Source organism: Idiotropiscis lumnitzeri, chromosome 11, assembly GCF_059441095.1.
Source record: "Idiotropiscis lumnitzeri isolate Australia: NSW breed Sydney's pygmy pipehorse chromosome 11, RoL_Ilum_1.0, whole genome shotgun sequence".
In the NCBI taxonomy this organism is placed as follows: Eukaryota; Metazoa; Chordata; class Actinopteri; order Syngnathiformes; family Syngnathidae; genus Idiotropiscis; species Idiotropiscis lumnitzeri.
Window position 1 is genome coordinate 3,852,479 of NC_142401.1, and position 22,673 is coordinate 3,875,151.

At 41.4% G+C, this 22,673-nt stretch overlaps 1 protein-coding gene across 3 annotated transcripts in view; it reads right to left on the minus strand.

Moving 5' to 3' along the window:
- LOC148326806 (cadherin-4-like) overlaps positions 1 to 22,673 on the minus strand; it is a 212,100-nt gene that overhangs the window by 149,552 nt on the left and 39,875 nt on the right. For 2 of the 3 annotated variants that reach the window (XM_088309162.1, XM_088309161.1), the window contains exons 2-3: positions 8,014 to 8,149; positions 2,726 to 2,840 (exon numbers count right to left, since the gene is read on the minus strand). The gene's annotated coding sequence lies outside the window, so the exon portion shown is untranslated. Of the gene's footprint in view, positions 1 to 2,725; positions 2,841 to 8,013; positions 8,150 to 15,086; positions 15,143 to 22,673 lie in introns of all 3 variants that reach the window. The other variant, XM_088309164.1, reaches the window with a different exon arrangement.

Here is a 22,673-nt window from a genome sequence, read left to right on the forward strand (position 1 = left end):
GAAGGCCGGAGCTGGAATCGAACCCAAGTGAAAAGAAAAAGAAAAATCCATGAGCAGTTTTGTGCCTTCTTAGCATGTCCAATTTCTGTCTTTAAGAAATATTTTTCTCCTCAATCGAGGTTTGAACAGCATTGCAATGTTGTGTGGTGTTTGTGGCTCCATAAGTGTAGGAATAAAGAGCGTTGCCATGATGGAGCAGTGGCCTCACGACAGCCAAAAGTGGCCGTGCCCAAATTGAGGCGGGTTTGACCGACTGTCAGGTGTTTATAGAAACATCACTTCATTAGCTGTGGATCACGCCAGACACACATAAGGGCCAACCATCTGCTCCCGGAGCCTCGCCAAGGTTAAATAACCACTTGGAAAGATAGAGAGCGGAGCAGTGATGTGTAGAGGCAACTATGAAAGCAAAGCTTTGGAATAATAGTCTAGAGGGACTTAAAAAAAGATGTTTTCATACCAGTCAACTTTGCACATCGTGTTTAAAAAATATATAATTGTGCATTTGTGTGTGCACAAATAAAGAAACAAAGGGTGGCTGCGGTAATTCAAGAGCATTACTAAGGCATGTAACATGCGGTGACATAATTCAAAACAATTTTTTTGTAATTATTTTATTTTATTATTCTTTTTTACATTTTATTTATTTATTTAATTAAAAAAATTCTGGGCGGCACGGTGGACCGACTGGTTAGCGCGATGGCCTCACAGTGCAGAGGTCGTGGGTTCAATTCCGGCTCCTGCTTTCCTGTGTGGAGTTTGCATGTTCTCCCCATGCCTGTGTGGCTTTTCTCCGGGTATTCCGGTTTCCTCCCACGTTCCAAAAACATCCATGGCAGGTTGATTGAACACTCAAAATTGCCCCAAGGTGTGCGTGTGAGCGTGGAGGGTTTCTTCGTCTATGTGTGCTTTGCGATTGGCTGGCAACTAGTTCAGGGTGTACCCCGCGACCCTTGTGAGGAGAAGTGGTGCAGATTATGCAAATCATAATAATAAAAAAAAAACAAAAAACTTCAATTTAAAGCAGCAGGATTCAAGAGGCAGTCAGAACACCCACCTCAGTAACTACCGATGAGCACACACATGCACGCTCCCAAAAAAAAGAATAAAATAACAGAAACGAGAAAAGAAGCTACCAGAGGGTAATCGGCTACAGTATAGAAAGGTGAATTTAATGTGTAGTCAAGCACAAAAAGGCAGAGGCGTCCGGCCGCGGTGGTCTAACCTGCTGTTAGTCAGTCAAGGGTGAAATCGCGTTTCAGACATTAAGGGGACAAAGTAGGTTAAGTGAACAGAGCATGCATTATCACACATTATAGAGAGACATGTTGAAGGTTATAATTGGAGACATGACTTCTCGGCCGCAAAGCCCCGTGTTTACAGACAGCAAATTATAGCCGGGCGCGATACGCACGGATACGAGGGAACGAGTGGATAGGACCTAACACAAATCATTTATTGATCCCTGGAGGTAGGAATTCAAAAATATGATGAATAAGCACGTTTTTTTTTAACCTTTTCAAATGTTACTGGCAATAACCACAAACTGCGGTTTGTTTGTTTCACATTCGGCTTGCATTTGTAGAACGCAGTGGTGGGTTGTCAAGGTAGGTCTCTGCTGGTCTAACATAATCAAGAAATCATGATGTCATCACATTGATGTCATGTTATATCCTAGCGTTGTATTTTTAGTGATTGTTTTTAATCCAATCGGAATTCAGCTAGCTCGTGTTGCCAGGCAGATTTCACAAGACCAGTAGCGCGCTCGATTTGTCCGAGGCCTTCGGATACAATCGTGCGGGCGTCTCCTCTTTCAAAGCCAATGAGCTTTTAGAGTGGATAGACAGTTGCGATAGCCAATCAGATCACCAGTTGGTTGTAGTGAGCCAATCACTGAACGCGGAGGAGGCAGAAATCAATTTGACCTGTTCTAATTCATCACAAAAATATTATTTCAAAATGTGCATCAATACATGACCATGTGTGTTGTGTCGATCATAATTGCTTCAGAGATTCTCCGCACATCAAACGTTCACCCGGACACCGAGGTCACTTCGGAGAGGAGGGGATGGGCTAATTCGACTAATTACCCGGGAAGATACAGATGAGTTCCTCCATTAGCACGGTCATCCTCATTTCCTCAGAGCGCCACTCTTAATCCGCTGTTAAAACCGTTTCTGAGAGCAAATTCTGCAAAGCAACAATTTTGCTTTTTGGAGGATGCAGTAGAAAAATGCGCTCGAGAGGCTTCGACAAAGTTTTGAAGTGTTAGCTATACACAAGGGAGCAACGCTTTCAAAATATTTCTGAAACGCGGACACATGTACTCACGGGGGATTCTTTTGGGTCTGCGCTTTGGGGGGATAAACGGAATACCGGCGCTTCTCTTGAGAAACAGCTGCAAATCCATCATGCGCACGGCCATGAATGTTCTTTTCAAATGACAAGAGATCTTACGATACTTTCATCAGGCGAGATCACACATTCAAGACGACCATCATGCGTTGCGGGTGAGGAAGATCAAACATCAAATTAAGGCTGATTTAAAGCTATTTAACTCTCACCGAAACAAATGAGACAACTGGGATTTCTTATCTGGTATGAAAATACATGATCATTTCTCTTTTGTAGTCATTATGATTGCTTCTCCGGCAAGCAAGCAAATGACTCGAGTTAATGTAAATGTGTATACAGTGTATGTACGTTGTGTGCTTGTATTTCTTACCTCGTGGGGACTTTATTTATTTTCGGCCTTTGGATTATCTGGCGATGCCTCACAAACGCTGTTTGTTTGGTTTGTTTGCTCATACAAGCAAATCAGAAGAAGCAGGAAAGGTGACCTTGTGGGTAAAATGTGGAAGAGAAAGAAGATTGAACAAACAAAGGGTGTACTTTGATAAAATTAAAGATGTATACAATTTTTCACCGCCGTGCACACGTTTGTTAACTTGCGTGCAAAAATATTGTAATAACTGCTTAATAAACCACTTTTTAGATGGCGGGATCCACAATATAATTTGAGATCTAGCCTGATAAATTAAGAACATTGCACTATATTTTGGCTGGATAAGCAGATTTGTAATTAGGGTTGAACCGAGTTTGTGAGTAATTCAGGTACCTCAATTAAAAAAAAAATACTCGAGCCATTTTTTTTTTTACTCGGGTACCCGCGTATTTACAAATATAGCCAGGCAGTCAAGCTAACCTGTGCAGTAATAGTTTATGCTCCGCATGCCAATGCAGTAAGAAGGCCAACTTCAATCCAATAAAACCTTACCATACCAAACACTATTTATAGACATCAATGCCTTATTTTGAAGTTGTTTCTGGCAGCGTGTCGCGGCGTAACCGCTGACGTGTTTTACAGACTCTGTTGGGGGTTGTTTGCCATCCCAAGCTGCTTTTACCGACGTCAACAACACAACGACGTCCTGAAATAACTAACGTTCAAGCATGCATTAAGGGTGATAGAAAATACACTTAAATACGCTGAGACAGTATTGTACGGTGCCTGTTGCCAGCTTTGAGTGGTAAATCCAGCGCTAGGAAGAACTAGCTAGCGCTAGCAAGTGCTCCAAATAGGCTGCCGAGAAACGTCAGATTACTTTTCACAGGCAGTAAACGTCAACGCACTTTGATGGTGACAACCCGACACAGTTGTTGTTAAAAATGTCACTTAAAAAAAAAAAGCAGGGTGGTTCCGACGTCACTTCATCAGACCAAAATCGATGAGGAGAGATTGGTCTAAAGTCTTGAAAGTTTATTGAAGTAAAAATTCTTTAAATTTGAGCATATGTCTAAAAATTAAAATAAGTCAATCATTAATTAAGAGGAAATGTGTTTTTTTTATTCTTGCCTTCAGTAGTTATTACACCGTATTTTCCGGACGATAAGCTGCTACATTTTTCCTCAATTTTGAACCAAGCGGCTAATACAACGGGGCAGCTTGTCTGCGGATTTTTCTTTCACCAGTAGGGGCGCTCTATAGTTCAGAAAATCCGCTTATAGCCTGGTGCGGCTTGTATATAATTTCTATGTTTTGTTTTGTTCCCCCCCCCCAAAATAGTTGTTGTGGCTTATATGCAGGTGCGTCTTATAGCCTGAAAAATAATAAATGGAAATAATTTTTAAAAATTAAGACAAAAAAAATCCAGATTATTCGATAGCTTCCGCTTTATAGGTGATATCTAAAACCTTCCTAACCAAGAAGATTCAACTCAATAAAAGCACTCCCGAATGTTTCTCAAAAAATGAAAGAACATTTTCTTATATACAAAACCCCAGCTTCCCCCCGCCGTTGTGTACATTCTAGAAAGGATGGCATGTCTGACCAGCATCTGTGAGAGGAAGGAGGAGGAGACATCTGGGGCTCGGCGCTGTTTGGTTCAGGTCAACGAGAGCAGAAAAGAGGAAATGAATGAAGACAGGTACTGCTCTCTGCGGTGAGCCGGTGACACCGCCAGGGACCTTGTCAGGACCGGTTTGCCGCCTGTCATGCAGCAGCCTGGGATGGGACAGGTAGGCCGGGCCTCAAACATGACGAGGTTCTTACATGACAGAAGAACTTGTATGTGCAAATCCATTCCGGGTCAAGAGGAGGCTACTGGCTTATTGAAAGACACGTGTATTTCCATAAAACACGCAAGCAAGAGGAAAGGCAAAGATGAGATTCCACGTCCGCAAAGCGGGGTCGGCCAGGTCCTCTCAGTCCACCACTCTGTGTAGACCGCCCGGGGTCTTGGTCGTCGTCAACTTCTTAATTCATGCGTTAGCTTGTTGCTAACTGCGTAGCAAAATCCATGCGCGCTGATTAGCCTCTGTGTTAGCGGCTAATTCCACCAACATAGGTCTTCCGTCGAGTAGTCCACTCAAGCAGACCAACGTTCTCACTGTTAAAGGTTCCGGAAAGAGTCCTACAACGTTTTACATCATCAATGAAAGTGAGTCGTGCAGACGAAGCCAGGCGAGCTCATCCTTCACAGATGTGCTTGTTTGTTTGGGATTATGAGCAGGTTGTTTTGTTTTTTGTTTTTCCTCAAAACTTTGGCATTTTTCATCACTCTGGTAAAGGTTAATCTTTGTCTCAGCCGTCGAAAAAAGAACAAAAAAAAACGTTCTCCCTGAATACTTGAAGCCTGTCTCTGTATTTGTTTTGCAATTTCCAGGACTTCCAGGCCGAGCCTCGGCACTCCATCTTATTACAGCAATATAATAAAAATGTGTGAGTCTGTTGTACGAGTGCGTGTGTGTGTGTGGGCGTGTAATTTAGATTGTATTAGGAAGGAAAAATGACAAGACGCCTGAAGCTGAAAAATATAAGGTTGGATTTTGCTACACTTTCTACACATTCACATTTTTGTGGTCAACATTAAATAATCAATAACTAATTATTAAAAATAGCAACATTTAATGGAGGAGATTGATTTCTACTATTTGTGGAGTACACACAATTGCTATGTTACTAGCCCGTTGATGTTAGCATTAGCCTCATCATTAGCCCAACACAATGCTGAGAATTTCCAATTAAGTGTTCATTTATTCCACAGTGGTGCTATTATAAAACTTGAAAAACATTTTCTAACAGCTTCACCCAACTCAAGAAGCTTTGGTGGGTTTTTTTAGCCACTTTTGTCTCTTAAAGGGAGCTTAGCTTGCGCCATTTCCCAAGTAGCCTGCTCAACACTGGGTCGCACGGTTAAGCTAGTTGGCGTCAGGCTCTACAACGGGAGGTTTTTTTTCCCCAAAATCTTGAAAATGAGATATGTCAGCATTCGTCAGCTGTTTTTCAAATGTTTACCCTCGTGCAGTCACATTAAAACCTAGTCATACATTGAGCCTTAAAGAGAGCAAAAATTCTGGATTTTAGCCAGCACTCCAAATCCTTTGTTTTGTCATTTTTGATCTTCCGAGATGGACCTGCTGGTCAGTTTGTAGTCATTGCTGAATGTTTGATTTTCTCGTAGAAAGGAGAATTCATTCTTCCATTCCTCAGTAGTCCAGGTTCTGAAGTAGCGAAGCATCCGCAGACCTGTTTTGTTCAACTTTTGTCCTGACGATCTTTTCATCAAACGCGTTATATATTTTATTTTTTCTTTCACCAGATGCAACATTAGTCTCGACATCCTACAGCGTTTCTCCGACAGTCTTTGAAAAAAAAGCAGTTTATCTCGGTCATTTGTTTACATTGCCGCAAATAACGGCAGAGTGGATCCAGCTGTCCATTTGGCGCATGAGGTTTGAGATTCTCTCGAATTGAAAAAAAAAAAAAAAAAAAAAAAAAGGAGCAGCCAATCTGGTCACTAGAGGGAAAAAACTGTGAAAATCTGACATGTCGTATTCTGACTGAGGACTGCATTCATTCTCAAGTCAGCCCGCTCCACATGTGCTGCAGATAATATTAAGCACTTGAGCAATGTAGAGCAGAGAGGGAAAGCACACACACACTCCTCACAGAAACACTTGGAGGGAAAAAAAAAAGGACAAAGTTGCTCCACTTGAGTGGGCACTCGCACTCACTCCACACATTTGTACTACGAATGAAAGCTGATATCAGGCCCAGATCGGTGCAAGGTGAGGTAGGGGACATACTGTCGGAGTTCTTTCCCCCCCAGAAGACCTGACAACAGCTTGGCTGAAAGGGAAGACAGCTTCTCTCGATACTCGCTTGAGCTCCTTTTCCACTCGCTCACGTGAATCCCTGACCTCTGTGGTGTGAACGGGGGGGGGGGGGGGGGGCGGACTTGGGCTCCAGACCTGTCAGACGAAAACATCCGACGCACACTTGACAGGGAGGAAGTTCACATGTCACTTCTCATCACGCGGGCGCAACGCAAGAGGTGAACGTCTCAATTCAGGCAAGCGGAGAACACATTCCGCCGATATTTTTACGTTCCCGCTTCCTACCTCGGCTTGCATGAAAAGTCTGTTCATTAGCGGCAATAACGGAATGTTTTGTCATCTCTTATGAACGTGATCATTTTCAGGGAGACGTGCACAAATATTGTTTTGAAACGAGACACACAAATGCCCGCCTGTGATAAATACTTTTGGCCTTGGGTGTGTAATTCGGCGAGCGCGGCATTTGGACATGATTAATGATGTCCAATCAGGTTCTGTTCAGCAGCCCTTCCCCCACAACCAATTTCGTAGACGCAAATCTTTTTTGTAATGCGAAATAGATACCCGCGCTCCCCTTTAGCCTTTTTTGTCCGTCTCGATAGAACGGATCTAATCAACGACACAGGAGAAATACGTCGTGGTCACGTGATCAGGATTTGTCTCGTTCACGTCGCAAAAGATTGCTAATCAGCAGTGACTTATGGCAATAATAAGCGCACTTCCTTATAATAAGATCAGAAATTTAATCAACTGCCGGCTGACTAATGATTCAGCTCCACTCCCAGTATAGAAAGGCCGTAATTGAAGGTTTCTGACCTGTGTTGAGTGAGCACCTGTTTTTCAAGAACCTGCGTTGAGCACGTGGATCTTTTTTCATTATTATTTTGTTTTTAAGTAAAAAAAAACGATGCATCAAGTAGATCATAAGAATTTAGTTTTATCTATGAGAAAAGAGGTACCATATTTTTCCTAGATTTTGAACCATGCGGCAAATACAAGGGTGCGGCTTTTCTGTGGTTTTTCTTTTACCACTAGGGGCGCTCTATAGTTCAGAAATTACGCTAAATAAATCTCTATTTTTTTTTCTCTTGGTTCTGTTCTGTTTTAATTATCAAAGTTGTTGACATGTAAAAAGGCACTGTTCTAACAATTTGTTTTTGTAGCTTTATGTGCATTCGCAGTAGAAAATCATTCTGTGCATGCCGTAAACAACTTTTTTTTTTCAACATAGAAAAGCGCGACTTATAGTCTGGTGCGGCTTGCATATCGTTTTTTTCTGTTTCCCCTTTCAAAAAGGAGTTGCTGCGGCTTATATGCGGGTGTGTCTTATAGTCCAAAAATGGGACATTTATTTACATTTTCTGTCCATGAAATTTGGTTGAGTGAGGTTCCCACCTATTCGGTCCAGGGCGAAGCTGTCGCACGGCCCCTTAGGAGAACCTCGGTTGTTCTGTCGAGTTGCCGAGATTTTGTAACAAGAGGCAGCGAGATTAGCGCTTCTCGTTTTTCTCCAGCGTAATGCATCCGTTCTCTGAAGAGAAGAAATCAGAGAAAAGGGGGTCACACAAGGACATTGAGATGGTCTGAATTTCACAATATCTACGCAGACGTGAAAGCACCCAATTAACTTCGGTGTAATTGAATCCCCCCTCGCCATGCCACTCCAAAACCCCCGACTCCTCATCCAGAGCCGGCAAAGAAGAAAAATCAATCGTTTATGCATTGATATTAATCATTAAATCATAGAGGCTAATGAAAGCGTATAGCATACATTAAATAAGATGTGCGGGAATCAAATAAACATCTCACGCTCGCTCTTAACTCATTCAGTGCCATGGACGGATATAGACGTACAAAAAAAAAGTACATTCATTTTTCCTGGGCTGGCAGCGAATGAGTTAACATGCTTTCAGGTAAACAAACCGGCTGCCCTGGTACGTCTTTTACCTCCCACACAGCGGACACGTCTGGAAAGTTTACTTCTGAGTTGCAGCCGATGGAGGAGCAAACATATGCGAATAAAAAAAAAAAGCACGTCCGTTTGCTGCTTTCATTCATGTTTTTACATTGACCTTGTTGGAATAAATCTCCCCAAATGCAATCCTGTGTACAGTGTGTCAGCAAAGTGGAGCGACTCTCCCGCTCTGACTCACTGTGCAATGATGTGTCACTTTGTGTTTAACTGTGCGCAAAAAGAAGCACCCGGTGTGAACTGCAGAATGGGAGAAAACAAATGTATTCCTCGAAATATGACGCAGTTTGAAACCAAACTTAAACACAACACTCAGCTGCAGTACATGACGTGTGGGCCATTCCTCTCAATTGGTGCCCTTTGTTTACACGAACGCTCTCAAAATAAATACCCATGTTGAATTACTGAGGCTACTTGATTTATTTTTTTTTTTTTCCGCTGTTTCATTGTACGGAAGCTCTTGAAATAGCGAAGAGGTCTTAGTGAAATGTTGAAATGAAATTCACAAATAGCGCTTATGCTAATCATGTTGGCACAAAGCACCTATTTATTTTCAATTTTAATAATAATGGTCCTCAAATCATAAAATAAAAAATGTAGGTAACAAACATGAGCTGAGCTTTCTCTATGTGCCTATTTATATTAATGTGCAGGACAGTTTGCTCAGTGACAAAACAGGAACAGGGCTGGGAAGGTTACAAAAAAGAAAAGGAATTACAAAGGTAGAAAAAGCAAACAAGGCACAATTGGAACATTCACACGCACTAAAACAAACAAGAGTAAAAAGACGCATCATAATGTGAGTAAAAAAAAAAATAATAATAATAAATCCAAACAAAACAATGAACTAACAAGGACTGGTTAAAAAAAAAAAAAAAAAAGAAAAACAGGGAATTTAAATACAAGCAACTGACGAGACAATGAGAAACACTTGGATAAGACAAGTGGTCGGACTGGCAAAAGTGAAGATGGCAACGGCTCTCATTTCTTTTCCCGGAAAACCTCATTTGATGCCACACTTCAAAATCATCTTCAAACAGCTCCAAAAAAATTTGCATCGCCCCGATAATCCAAAATGAGCTGCTAGCATCTTGTGAGATAGGGATTGTGGAGGAACTAGTTACGAAAAATAATGTAAGTGGAGTTGAACCGCGAATTAGCAAACGTCAGCCAAGTGCATTATTTACACATTGCAAAAAGCCGCACACTCAGCATTGCGGTTGTTCATCGATGTTTTGCTGCTCCCCTCATCGGGAAATGCTGCAGGGGAAATAGCGAGAAGATCCACAAGAAAATGAGGGAACTCAGGCAAGCCAGAAAAAAAAAAAATCTAGGTATCATCCCATTCAGGTCAGACATAAATTGGTGCTCCAGCGGAAAGGCAGTCGGTGCTTTGAACACTTCAAGCAGCACACGACTCGGATTCTGGGACATCCTCTAATGTTTGCAAAAAACACACAATTGAATCATTTGTCACAGTTGTTCCTGTTGTCACCAAAAAACTAAATCCGATGACCCACCAGTTACAATCAATAAATATCCACTTAACAACCGGAATACGGAGGCCTGATTGGTGGCTCGGGTCATTTCTTTGCCGGGTAATGAGTTACATCACGTGCCCGCTTTCATCTTCCTGGAACTGGCAGCTCTGCTCGGCCAGCTCTGTTCGCTTGTGGCCGCTGCACGGAGTCGAGTGCATGAAGCATCGTACATGCAGAGCAACGCGAGGCGGCAGGGGAGCAAAGTCGTCCAGAATCAGAACGCAAAAGTCTTCAGCCTGATGGCTCATTCATGGAACTCTAACAAGAGGATAACCATAATCAGAGATGTGCATTGCCTCCTAGGGATGGACGGAGGATGAGAAGTTGATTTATTTTATTTTTTATTTTTTTTAAAGGGCATGAAGGTGTCCTTGTCCGTCCCTGTAAAGGTCCTTAACTGGGTCAAGTACCATGGGTATAGAATTCAAATATTTGCACGCAGGGTAGAATGAAATCTTCTTTAACTCAGAGTTCAACCGTGAGAGAGAGAGAGCGAGAGAGGGAGACAGAGAGGGAGAGAGAGAGAGAATCTGAGAGAGAGAGAGAGAGAGAGAACCTGAGAGAGAGAGAGAGAGAGCGACAGAGAGAGAGAAAGAGAGAGCGAGAGAGAGAGAGAGAAACTGAGAGAGAGAGAGCGACAGAGAGAGAGAGAGAGAAAGAGAGAGAGTGAGAGAGAAACAGAGAGAGAGAGAAACAGAGAGAGAGAGAGAGAGAGAGAGTGAGAGAGAAACAGAGAGAGAGATAGGGGGAGAGTGAGAGAGAAAGAGCGAGAGAGAGAGCCAGAGAGAGAGAGAGAGATAGAGAGAAACTGAGAGAGAGAGAGAGAGCGACAGAGAGAGAGAGAGAGAGAGAGAAAGAGAAACAGAGAGAGAGAGAGAGAGAGAGAAAGTGTGGGCAAAAACACGGAAGCGATCTGCGCAGTTGTGTGAAGAAGCAATTGAGAGCTAAAATAAGCATCATAAATTGCGTTCATTTTGAGCAAAGGGATGAAGTACAATAAATACCGCCCCCCCTCTCTACATTGTGACCCCGGTCCAAGCTCCTCTGTAAATTTTCTTCGTGTGACAAGACTCTGAGAAAGGTTCCCGTATGCCGTGTAACGATAGTTGCGTTCGGCATCGTTTGCGGGGTAAAAAGTGTCTCTGTGTGTTTATAATATCGCTAGTAACCCCTTTGATAACGCGGATGCCTGAGGCAATTTGTCCAAAGCGGCTTTTTTGGGGGGGCGGAGGGAATGGGCTGAAGGACGGAAACGCTTTAAAAGTACAGCGGGGACACAGGATGATTGTTTTATAAATAAGGACATCGAAACAATGACGCAAGGGTGATAAGGTCACGGAAGATGTGCATTTTGCTAAGTGACAGTCAAAATAAACTAATATAAAAAAAAAATAAAAAAGTTTACGGGAAAGGACCTGAGGATTCCTTTAAGGGGACAATACGTCATCTTCATTCGACTGACAGCTGCCACATCGAATAAAGCATCGTTGGGATTGTGCTTCCATTTAACACAGTACTGCCGAAAATGACTTCTTTTTTTTTACCACACTGTATTTTAAACAAGCTTCTTCATCATAAAGACATCCTTCAATAAATCGGGGCTGGTATTCGAAATTAAGACGGAACGCTGTCACCGATGTGGTAACAAACGAGGCAGGCCTCTTCGTACTCCTTTCGATGACAGATTAAAATGCAGACGCTGGTTATTCATTCATTTGCTTTTCCAAAGAGTATTTGGGGCTTCAGAAAAAAAAAAAAAAAATTCAATATTAATGTCAGTTTTGAATAAAAGAAAGAACTTGTGTCGCCCAACCCAGATGTGTTTACATATTAAGCAGTCGGCCATCATTTCCTCCAAAGGGGCCAGCTCGTCAGATGAAAGGGAAGTAAGAGTTAAAGGTTGAGTTTCGTCAGATCATTAGAACGTGACGATCTCTTTGAAAACGGAGTGCTTTGTTTTCGTCATTATCCTTTTTTAAGTTCAAATGTACGCGGCTTAATTGATTGCACTGAACAACATCGAAGGAAGGAATTATTAACGACAACACGGATACGTTAGACTTCACATGGCTGAGACGCTTTAAGGCAACAATTTTGTGTCTTGGCGAGGAGAAGTCGGCTTGATGGATAACTGGAGCTCCTGAAAAGCAACACAATGGAGTAGTAATAAATTCAAAGTATTTTTTTGAAGAAGAAAGAACATTAACTCATTTTGATGATGTCTGAGAGAAAGAGATATTTTGAAGTAATACGCCGAGGAAGAACTGGCATAAAATTACAAAAAAAAAAAAAAAAAACTGTTGATGCTGTCGGTGTTCAAAAAGATTAGTTAGCATCAGGCGACGGAAGGCAATCGCATATCATTAACACCATGGTGACTCTTGCTGCTAAATGCTTGAATATGTTTTTTTGTTTTTTTTAATGGATTGCGGCCGGGAAAGCAGAGAGTGGGCGGAACAGAGTTTTGCAAACTCAAAAAGTAAAGTAATGATCCACAAGCATCTGCAAACTTCTGAGGGACTTGGGGAAACGGAAGCACTTTTTTTTTTTTTTCCCAGAATAAATTTCGAGACTTTGGAGCCATAATTAAAATGAAATTCAGGATTTCATTTATTTTTTTTGTATTTTATATATATATATATATATATATATATATATATATATATATATATATATATATATATATTTTTTTTTTTTTTTTTTTCTTTTTTTTTTTTTTATCGTTTTTACTTTTCATAGCCCGATACCGATTCATAAACCAATACATCAATATTTTAATAATGACTTTTCCCCCTTAAATGTACATGACATGACAAAACAAAATGGTGGAAGCAGTGAAGTCAGCGACAACAAGCATGAAGTCAGATGTATTTATTGTTTTGATCAGTTCATGTTAAATAAAACGCACGTTAAAAATTTTACTGCGTTGGCTTCAATTCTTAATGTAAATATTATCTAAATCTAAATCTTTTTAGGAACGCGCCCAATAATGAGTTCAGAGTTGTTCTTTTGAAAAATGCCTTCCATCCAAAAGTAAAATTGATACTGCGTGAAATCCTTGATTGAATCAAAAATCAATCAAACTGAATCTTGAATCTGAAATTGAATCAAATCGGGCCCTTGCGTATTGAATCGAATCCATTTTGGAAATTTGAACCAACCCAACCCTAGTATGTATGCATGTGTTTGTACTCAAACTAACTTGAAGTGTGGATGTCAAATAACGGCCAGACATATTTGTAGGATGTAAAGAAGTAAACAGACAAACCTAACGCAAAAAAAGCTGATGTTGGTGACGTGTTGATACTGGACAGTTGACGATACAAAACACGGCATTGCAGATTTGCCAATTGTTTCCCGAGATGAAGCATGCAACTCATGCAGGCAATGACAGCCAAGCTGTTTTTTGCACTGAGGGGAAGTGTCTCGGTGCATCTTGTGGCCCAACGGGCGCCTGCTCTCAAAGGATCACTTGGGTAAACATGCGAGGCCACCATCCAAACAACTCATCCCTCCTGGGCATGGCCAACACTCCCCGTGTTCACCCCGCATGACACGGCGCATACTGTCAGCTCTGCAAATTGTTGCATCTGCCAGACGCGCTGGTCATATGAATAATCAGAAACACTGTGACGTGAATTTAAAATGGGCTGTGGTTACATAGTCATCCGTAAAACATTTTCTTTTTCCAGTTCTAAAAAAATTATAGACCTCAAAGCCCTTTATATACATTTAAGCAATTCTAAGAAATGCAATGTTTAGCAAGGAAAAACAATTCTAGAAATGTATTAAATAAAATTAAAGATATAATGGCAGGAAATGACCTAAGAAAAAATTAAAATGACTCTCATTAAGTGGCAATTTTTTTGTCTTTTGTACTTATACTTTATTTTCCAGACTATAAGCCGCTACTTTTTTCCCTAGATTCTGACCCAAATATAACCAATACAACGGTGCAGCTTTTCTGTGGATTTTTCTTTCACCAGTAGGGGGCGCTCTATAGTTCCGAAAATACTTTAAATAAATCTCAATTTTTCTTTTCTCTCGGGTCTACTCTGTTTAAATTGGCAAAATTGTTTCCGTGTTAAAAGGCACCGTATTAACAATCTGTTTATGTACCGTTTCGTCTTAACCGAACAGGAGGCGGGACAGCCAGGTGCCGTCCAAATTCACCATTTGTTCCTCTTGGCGGGATGATATTGAGGATGTGTCTTCCACAAACCAGATGAGGAGCTCGATCAATGCGCTCGCGGCTCTTTGAACGGCATTTAGCTGCAATTAGGTTCCGTTTCTGAGTGTCACGCTTAAGAAGATTGTCTTTCGACAGAGGCCAGGAGGTCAACTGTAAAGGAAAGGAAAGGATCTGGACCACACAAAGTGCAGCGGAGGGATTTTCACTCACTTTTTTCTTGAAACTTTCTCATGGTTTCATCTTTTTTTTTTTTTTTTGAGAGGCTATTTTCATTTCAAATATGCAGTCAAATGCTCCTATTTGCCAGCTGCTTGTGATGACAGATGATTATTTGACATATCTTTACTCCCATTACTGATATTACATTTTTGTCTCCGAGGGCACTCGTGCATTCACTTAATATTCCCTTTGCTGAAATGACTTTTTCCAATCCTCCTCCTCTTTTTTTTTTTTTTTTTTTCCTTTCTAGCCTTAGGTGAACACTTCAATTTGCGGTGTGGATGGTGACCATTACACATCAAACAGCACACGAGGGGAATGTGTGAGTCCAAGGTGGGCATGTGAAAAGTCATTAAGTGTCAGCCGCCCTGTCACTGTTTTGGGGGGGGGGGGGGGGCTGTAGTGCCCTGGGTCAAACAGAGACGCTGACTGGAGATGTGTGGACCAGATAGACAACAATCATAACAGGCCTAATGGGCAAGACTAATGGTCCAATGGGCTGCTATTACTTGTCTCACTGACAGCTACTCACCACTGCTCTTACCTGCGAGCACCCGGGAAGCTCTGACATATATATAAAACTTGGATATCATCGCTGCCCTGTGGGAAAAAAAAAAAAAAAACGTGTCCATTTTTTTTTCCTGAATATTTATTTTTACACGAATGGGTTTTCTGGGTTGCATTAATGTTTTTTTTTTTTTTAACTTGAAAATTGGACATGCGTGTTTTTCACAGGAAAGAAATGATATGTTGTCTTTATTAGGCCTGATGTAATATAAGTGATCCCAGGTCATGAAATTCTGTTGGGTTATTATCGTATTTTCCGGACCATAAGGCGCACCTGTATATAAACCGCAGCAACGCTTTTGGAGAGAAAACCGAGAGAAACCGATTGTTAAAACAGTGCCTTTTAAAACGGCAACAACTTTGCTCATTAAAACAGAAAAGACCCAAGAGAAAATAAAAAAAAAATCGAGATTTATTTAGCGTATTTTCTGAACTATAGAGCGCCCCTAGTGGTGAAATAAAAATCCACAGAAAAGCCGCACTGTTGTATTAGCCGCACGGTTCAAAATTGAGGGAAAAAAAGTAGCGGCTTATAGTCCGGAAAATACAATAATAAAATAAAATAAAATTTATTTTTGACTCATCTTCCTTGCACTGCCGATTAAATACCTCAAAATACATCTTAGCGGCGATGTTTCATAAAGCAGCAACACGTCGGCATCGTTTTTTCAAATCTTGGCTTAAGTCGTCCGGGTGTCGTTAAAATGTTTTCACTGTGCTTGCATGAGTTTTCTCCTCCATCGGACAATCCAAAACTATGCTAGCTGGGTTTACTGATGACCCTAAATCAGGGGTTCTCAATCCTGTTCCTCGAGAGCCGAGCTGCTGTCCTGTCTGTTTTCCCGTCTCTCCCAGCTGCAACACACCTGATTCAAATGAAGCTGGATAACGATCCTGATCATTTAAATCAGGTGTGCTGTAACCGGGAGAAATGGAAAACGGGCACAGGACAGCGGCCCTGGAGGAACAGGATTGAAGACTTGTGTTCTAAATGGTCTTCTGTATGCATATATGGACCAGACGGTGGAATATACGCCTCAAAATCTCACAATCTGAATTAGGACGAATGAAGTGGTTAAGAAAATGAAAGGGAGGAAGTTTCCCAAATGAGTTTTCTTTTATGTTACATCGGATGGAAATTGGAATAGAAAGAAAAGCACATGAGAGAATCATAATTGGCCGTGAAAAGATACCAGCTTTTTGCGCTTGTATCGTCTGCTCCGTTTAAATATTCCGTTTTTCCATCTTAAGTGAGTTGGATTTGGTCACCAAAGCTTCCCTCCGCCAACAAACTTGACATGGTTCTGGTGTGGTCAATGAACAATCCGCCTTTGATCCATCACTTGAGCAACGAAAACTTTGCATCCATTGACCGAGAATAGGCGGATGGAATTCTGCACGAGCATTTTGTCTTGCAGGGAGGGGCGGAGCTGAAAGCAAAATTCATTCACTTGCTGTTGACGTGAGCCGTCGGCTTTCTGCCTCCCTGAATAGCGATGGATCATTATCAATGATGGAGTTTTTCTTTTTTTTTCTCTCTGCGGGTTGGCGGGCGCCTGGTTTTCAGGATGTAAACTCAGCATTTGTGCTGATGGATGACGCCTCGTTGCAGTGGATGCATTTTTGACCATCCGTCAGCCACGCCATTGTTTTCTGGCGTGTGCGTGTTTGGAAAGGTACGGGCAAGCGAGGCTAATAAGGACAAACAAAAAGCCACATCTACTTTGATTAATTGCCGAATTCAGCCGCGAGTGCACGCTTTTATTGTCTCGGCCGGACCTCACAGATTGCTCGAGTTCAGTCAACTCCGGCGGTTTTCGAAGGCACGCTGATTTATTGCAGTGCACTTTCTAGAGGGGGAAATTTAACAAGGCGGATTGCGTTCTGCGCTCATATAAAATTTCCTGCGACGACGTCGTCTTCGTCGCCACGAATAGTCACAGTGTCAATACATCTACTCAGCTCCATTTCAATTAGGTTATTCATGCAGTTGAAGTGAGGTTGTGTTGAAATGTTTTGTGTAAGAGGAATTCGAATGTAATCGTTCGTTTTTAACAGTGGCGGGTCGTCAAGGCCTTCTCTGCTGGCCGAACATAATCGAGAAATCCTGATCATATTCTTCACATTGATCTTATTATATCCTAGTGTTGAATTTTTAGGTGAGAGTTTTTATCCAATCAGAATTCAGCTAGCTTGTGTTGCCAGGCAGATTTCCAAGATAGCAGTAGCATGCATTATTCGTCCGAGGCCTTCCGATACATTCGAGCAGGCGTCTCTTCTGTGTCTCAAGGGAGCTTTTACCGTTGATAGACAGTCGCGATAGCCAATCAGATCGAGAGTTGATGACAGTAAGGCCTTCTCACTGGCCTTACGTTGAAGCTGATGAACGCATCTTGTGATTGGCTAATCAATCGTGAGGGGGCAGCGCTATGCGGAATCAAAACACCAGAAAGTCGTAACTGGCAACCTTTCGAAAAACTAAAATATAGCCGGGCTTTTTTAAACCACAATGGCCGAAGGAAGGAATTTAATTGCAGTTACACTTGCGAGGCCATTTTCAAGACGAACCTTTCGACAGAAGCTAGCTCGTCCAAAACTCGCTCAGTCGTGTGTACGTGTCTTTCTGTATATTATTCTCCAGCTGTGGTGTCATAAATGATGGTGGATTGATTCAAATCGGACTAAGTAGGACTATGCGCGACGGTCCGCCACGGGTTTTTAATGCACCTTAGATGTTCAAAATAATTAAAACAGAAGTAAAAAAAAATAAATACATTCATGACAGATAAGACAAAGACGCGTAAGTAGCGAATGAAGTTCAATATCCACCCCGATGGAGACATCCCAGCTCTTGAGATAATAATATTGAGCGAGGGCTGACTCCTCCGTGTCAGCATTCCACAAACGGAACCACTGGATGCCAATTACTCAGCGTATGATGTCTGCCGCGGCTGTCTGACGAGAAGCGTCATTACCGCGTTGACCGAACCCTCCTACTCTCCGCTATAAGGTTATATAAACGTATTCAAAGTCCAGGAAGCGGACCGAAGCAGTTTATTTTCAAAAGCAACTCCCATGCTCGGCTTCACAACTGGATCATGCGAGTCAGTAGGCGACAGGATGAACAGAATTTATTCTCATTGTTAACGTTTACGTACTTTTTCCTTGTGTGGTATTTTGATGCAGGACAAGTAAAAAAAAAAATAATTTTTTTTTTAAATAAATAATTTTTTTTAAAAAAGCGTCTCCCAGTGTTTATATTCTAGATAATAAATAAATAATAAAATAAAAAATGTAATAATGTGGAGACCCGCGGCTACTGTTTGTCCAAATCTGTTTTTATGGCAAAATTTTCCAATTGTGGCTTTTAATGAGGTGTGTTTTGTAGTCCGGCAATTCCGGTAAGTGGAAATGAATCGGAAATTAGCCAGCTAATAAGATTTAAATAATCTTTATGAATTATGAAACCTCTGCCGTTAGCCTCTCGTCATGCAAGGATTCTTTTTTTTTTTTTTTTTTGCTTTTTGGGCGGAAGGGACTCACCAGTGAAATGCATTCAATGATTAGTCAATCCATGTACATGTGCATAACTTCCACTGCCGCCATTTTCCCTCATTTCGTTCATGTCGAGCATATTCATTCATTCACTTCCGAGCTTCATTTTTGTCATGTAAATCTAACGTCGATATCATAATTAATCAATGACCACAGGCGTTTGCTTTATGAATAAACAAAACAATACGAATTGATGACAAAGACGTCAGCGCCTCTGGCTAGCTGAGATTTAATCAATATGTCATTGAGCCAAAACATATTCACGTTCGGTCTGATCATATCACGATGAGTGATGACACCGTCACAATTTTCTTTTTTTGCATCATTTCATCACGACAACACAAGAAATCAAGACGAGGCAGCAAAGGGATACTCCGCCGATGACTTTGTCTCTCTTGCGCGCATTCCGTGCAATTCCACAGGGGGAGCTTATCGGATTTTTTAATGTTTAGTTACGCCATTGCGACGAAAGGAAGGCAATTCAGCGAGATTTGCGGAAGTACAGAATGTTTGCTTCCATTTCTATGTCAACCGTCCTGGTTTTTATGCAGGAGAGACTTATTGGAATGTGCCACGCCACCATATTGAGGAAGAAATGCAATAAATAAAGCTTTCGGGGCGGCCGGTCTTTTCATTTAAGCCTTGATGTTATTTTCTGCCACGGTTCCCTCGGAATGAGTCCTTGCATAATGCTTTTTAAAGGAGCACTTTTTAAGGGCTGGGTCTCGTCTCGGAAGTCATTTGGTCTCGTCTCGGTCTCGTACAGGGGATTTTTGATCAAGATCGGTCAAGAGGAGGCCAGTATTGCTGTGATCGGTGACAAATACAAAATGCAGTTGCAAATGCAGGCCGCGCCCCCTGGATACTGCTCATTTAATTTCTTTATTTATTTATTTATTTTTCTTTGATACACAGTCTTGATCTTAACTCAGTCTCGATATGCAAATCCATGGATTTTCCAACTACTAGACTAGAAACGGTATTTTGATTCATATTTCATTTTACTTTGTACGGACTGAAAATGATATCGCAGTGCCTAACGACCTTCACAGCTCACCTGTTTCCTGGGTTGGTCATGTGACCTTTGCCAGCTCAGTCCTGAGGCACTGTGATGTTCTTTTCAGTTGACAAATGTTTGAGGGGTCTCCGTGTACCCACTAAATAGCGGATCATCCGCGAGTGGAAATCTTGCAGTTCCTTATAACCGTACCGATGGAACTCGAACCGAAAAATTCAACACTAGGATATAATAAGACAGCGAGAAGGCCTTACTGTCATCAGCTCGTGATCTGATTGGCTGTCGCAACTGTCTATCAAATCTGAAAGCCCATTGGCTTTGACAGCACAGAACCCCCCCCTCCCCCCCACGATTGTAGCTGAAGGCCTCGGACCTATAGTGGTATTGTGAAATCTGCCTGGCAACACGAGCTGGCTGAATTCTGATTGGATAAAAACTCACCTAAAAAAATCAACACCAGCATCTAATTTGACATCAATGTGAAGAATATGAACATGATTTATTCATTATGTTAGGCCAGCAGAGAAGGCCTTGAAGGCCTTGACCACCAATGATGATGATAATAAGATATCAGCTGTTCATGGCACAATCTGGAAATAGATGACGGCGTAAACAAATCGAATATTATGGCAAACAGTCAAAGAAATTTGGACTGCTAGCTCAAACTGGTATCTTATAAATGATAATGCATCCGTCCTTCAATGCCAGAGTGCTGAACGATATTCATTATGAGTAACCCCGCCCCCCCCCCCGTGCTAATGTGAGCCCGAGCTCTTTGCCTAACTAAATCTCGGCTATCGCTCCGGTCCTCATTGCATTGAACAAAGCTCAGTCTCTGTTTGTTTTCCGCTGACATTGAAAGGCCCATCTCTCAACCTCAATTAAGCATGTCGAACTACCCAAGCTCACTTTTTTCCCCTCCTTTAATTAAAACATTTGTTGCGCTGGCAGGTTGGAATGGCCTCGGCAAAAGCAGAGGCGTACGTCACTTGGAGGATTATGAGAATCTAACTCGGGACAAGGAAAGGTGCTTAACGATGGAATTACTGCTGAAATGAGTTTTTAATCACGCTGTTAGTGTTGAGGAAACGCACAGCCCAAAGACAAAGACCATGCAGATTGCCGCCAAGAGGGATAAGACTGCCACCGGGAAACTAAGTGGACATCCTATTTTATATTAGGCTGCATCTCCAAGGAGACTATAAATTTAAGCGCGACATCCCAGCTGATGATTATAGAACGGGTATTACCAGAATAAGATACTTAAATCATTTACTGCCATTGACGGCTTAAGTCGTCAAATATCCTTTTTTTTTTTTTTCTTTACTTGGCTGGTAGTGAATGAGTTAACGACGAAAACTACTTTACGTTTTAGGTATTAATATTTTAGAAGCAAGCTTATTCTAGCGTCGGCATTGAACAATAATTGTAAACCAATATTATATAACGCGTCTTCCAGCAAATACAACTCGAATTTGAGCCTGGCTAAAATAATGATGCGGAAGCGTGTCATAAATAAGTGCACAGCCTCCCACTCGCTCGCTTTTGTGTTTTAGACAAGAATCCTCATTGTCATTACAGGCTCGTGATAAGGTCATGGAACAGACGCTACCAAGTTTTGTGGTTACCGTGACCCAGTAGGAGTAAATAAGAGAAGGCTCTGATGATGTGGAAGGCTGTATGTTAACTAAAATGGAGTTTTGCACACCCGGTACTCCCTCACAGGTTGTTTGCTTTTTTTTTTTTTTTTTTTGCATTTTCCATCTGCTAAAATCTCAGTGAGCTAAATCACTGCCTGTGCTGTGGAAACAAAGGTTTCTTTAAAAGCTTGATAATTCAAGCAAAATGTGTGTGCGTGCGTGTCTCTCGCTTTCTTTATGCAGAAGCTGCATCACACAGAAAAAGTTCCGCTGGCTGGCTGTTTTTTTTTTTTTTTGGGGTAATATTCACATTTCAGGACTTGTCTCATTTTAATTAAGTATGAGAGAGGCTGAGAGTGCAGCCTGGTGATTGTGATTGTAATTCCCCACAGCATTTTTATTATTTTAGTTTACGTGATAACATCTTTAATTCCATTTTGAATAGGTTTATATGTCCAGCATAAAATACTCCTTTGTGGCTTTAATTATTGCCGGGCGATAAGAGGTGCTGTGGGAAGAGAGCAGGAGGTGAAAAAAAATTTTTTTAAAATGGAGTAAGTCATTTGTAGAGATGGCCGCAAATGATGGAGCTCTGTGTCTTATCGCTCGGGACATCGCTTCCTGTAGCTTTCCTTGGTTTGCATTTATCTTGTAATCTTTTCAAAAGAGGCAATGAATCGTGGCATCTCGTATGAGCCGAACACAGAGGCTTGTTATGGGCGAGTTTAAGACTAATATGAATTAGCCTGCTGAATTGGCCACCACACAGTAAATCTCAGAAGTGTAAAATTCATCACTATCTGCGATAGAGCCCCCCCCCCCAAAAAAAAATTAAAAATAAATAAAAAATTATATATATATATATATATATATATATATATATATATATATATTTTTTTTTTTTTTTTTTTTTTTTTTTTAATAATAAATGAGGATCCATTTATTGATGTCAGTCCGGCCACATCTGATGTTGTACTATAATATTAAAATCAAAATGTCCTTTTCATTTAAAACAACAAAATAGTGGTCCCAACCTTTTTTCTGCCGCGGACCGGTTCATAAAAGTCCATAAATTTTGCGTACCGGCAATTAGTGTTTCGGGAGCCGGGGGAGCTGGCACTTGTTGCTAATGCTAACAGCTAGCTGCTAGCTTGTGGTAGCCACTAACGCCGGAGACTTGTGTCGTGTCATACAATGACGGCGTAATTATTTAGCAGTTTCTTGTAGTCCTCAATTAGCGACTGAAAAAGATTTCAGCATAGAAATCCAAACATGACAAACTAGCATTCACAATTTTAGAACTTTGATCTCCCCCATGGTGATTTCAAAACGATATCAATGGATGTGATGT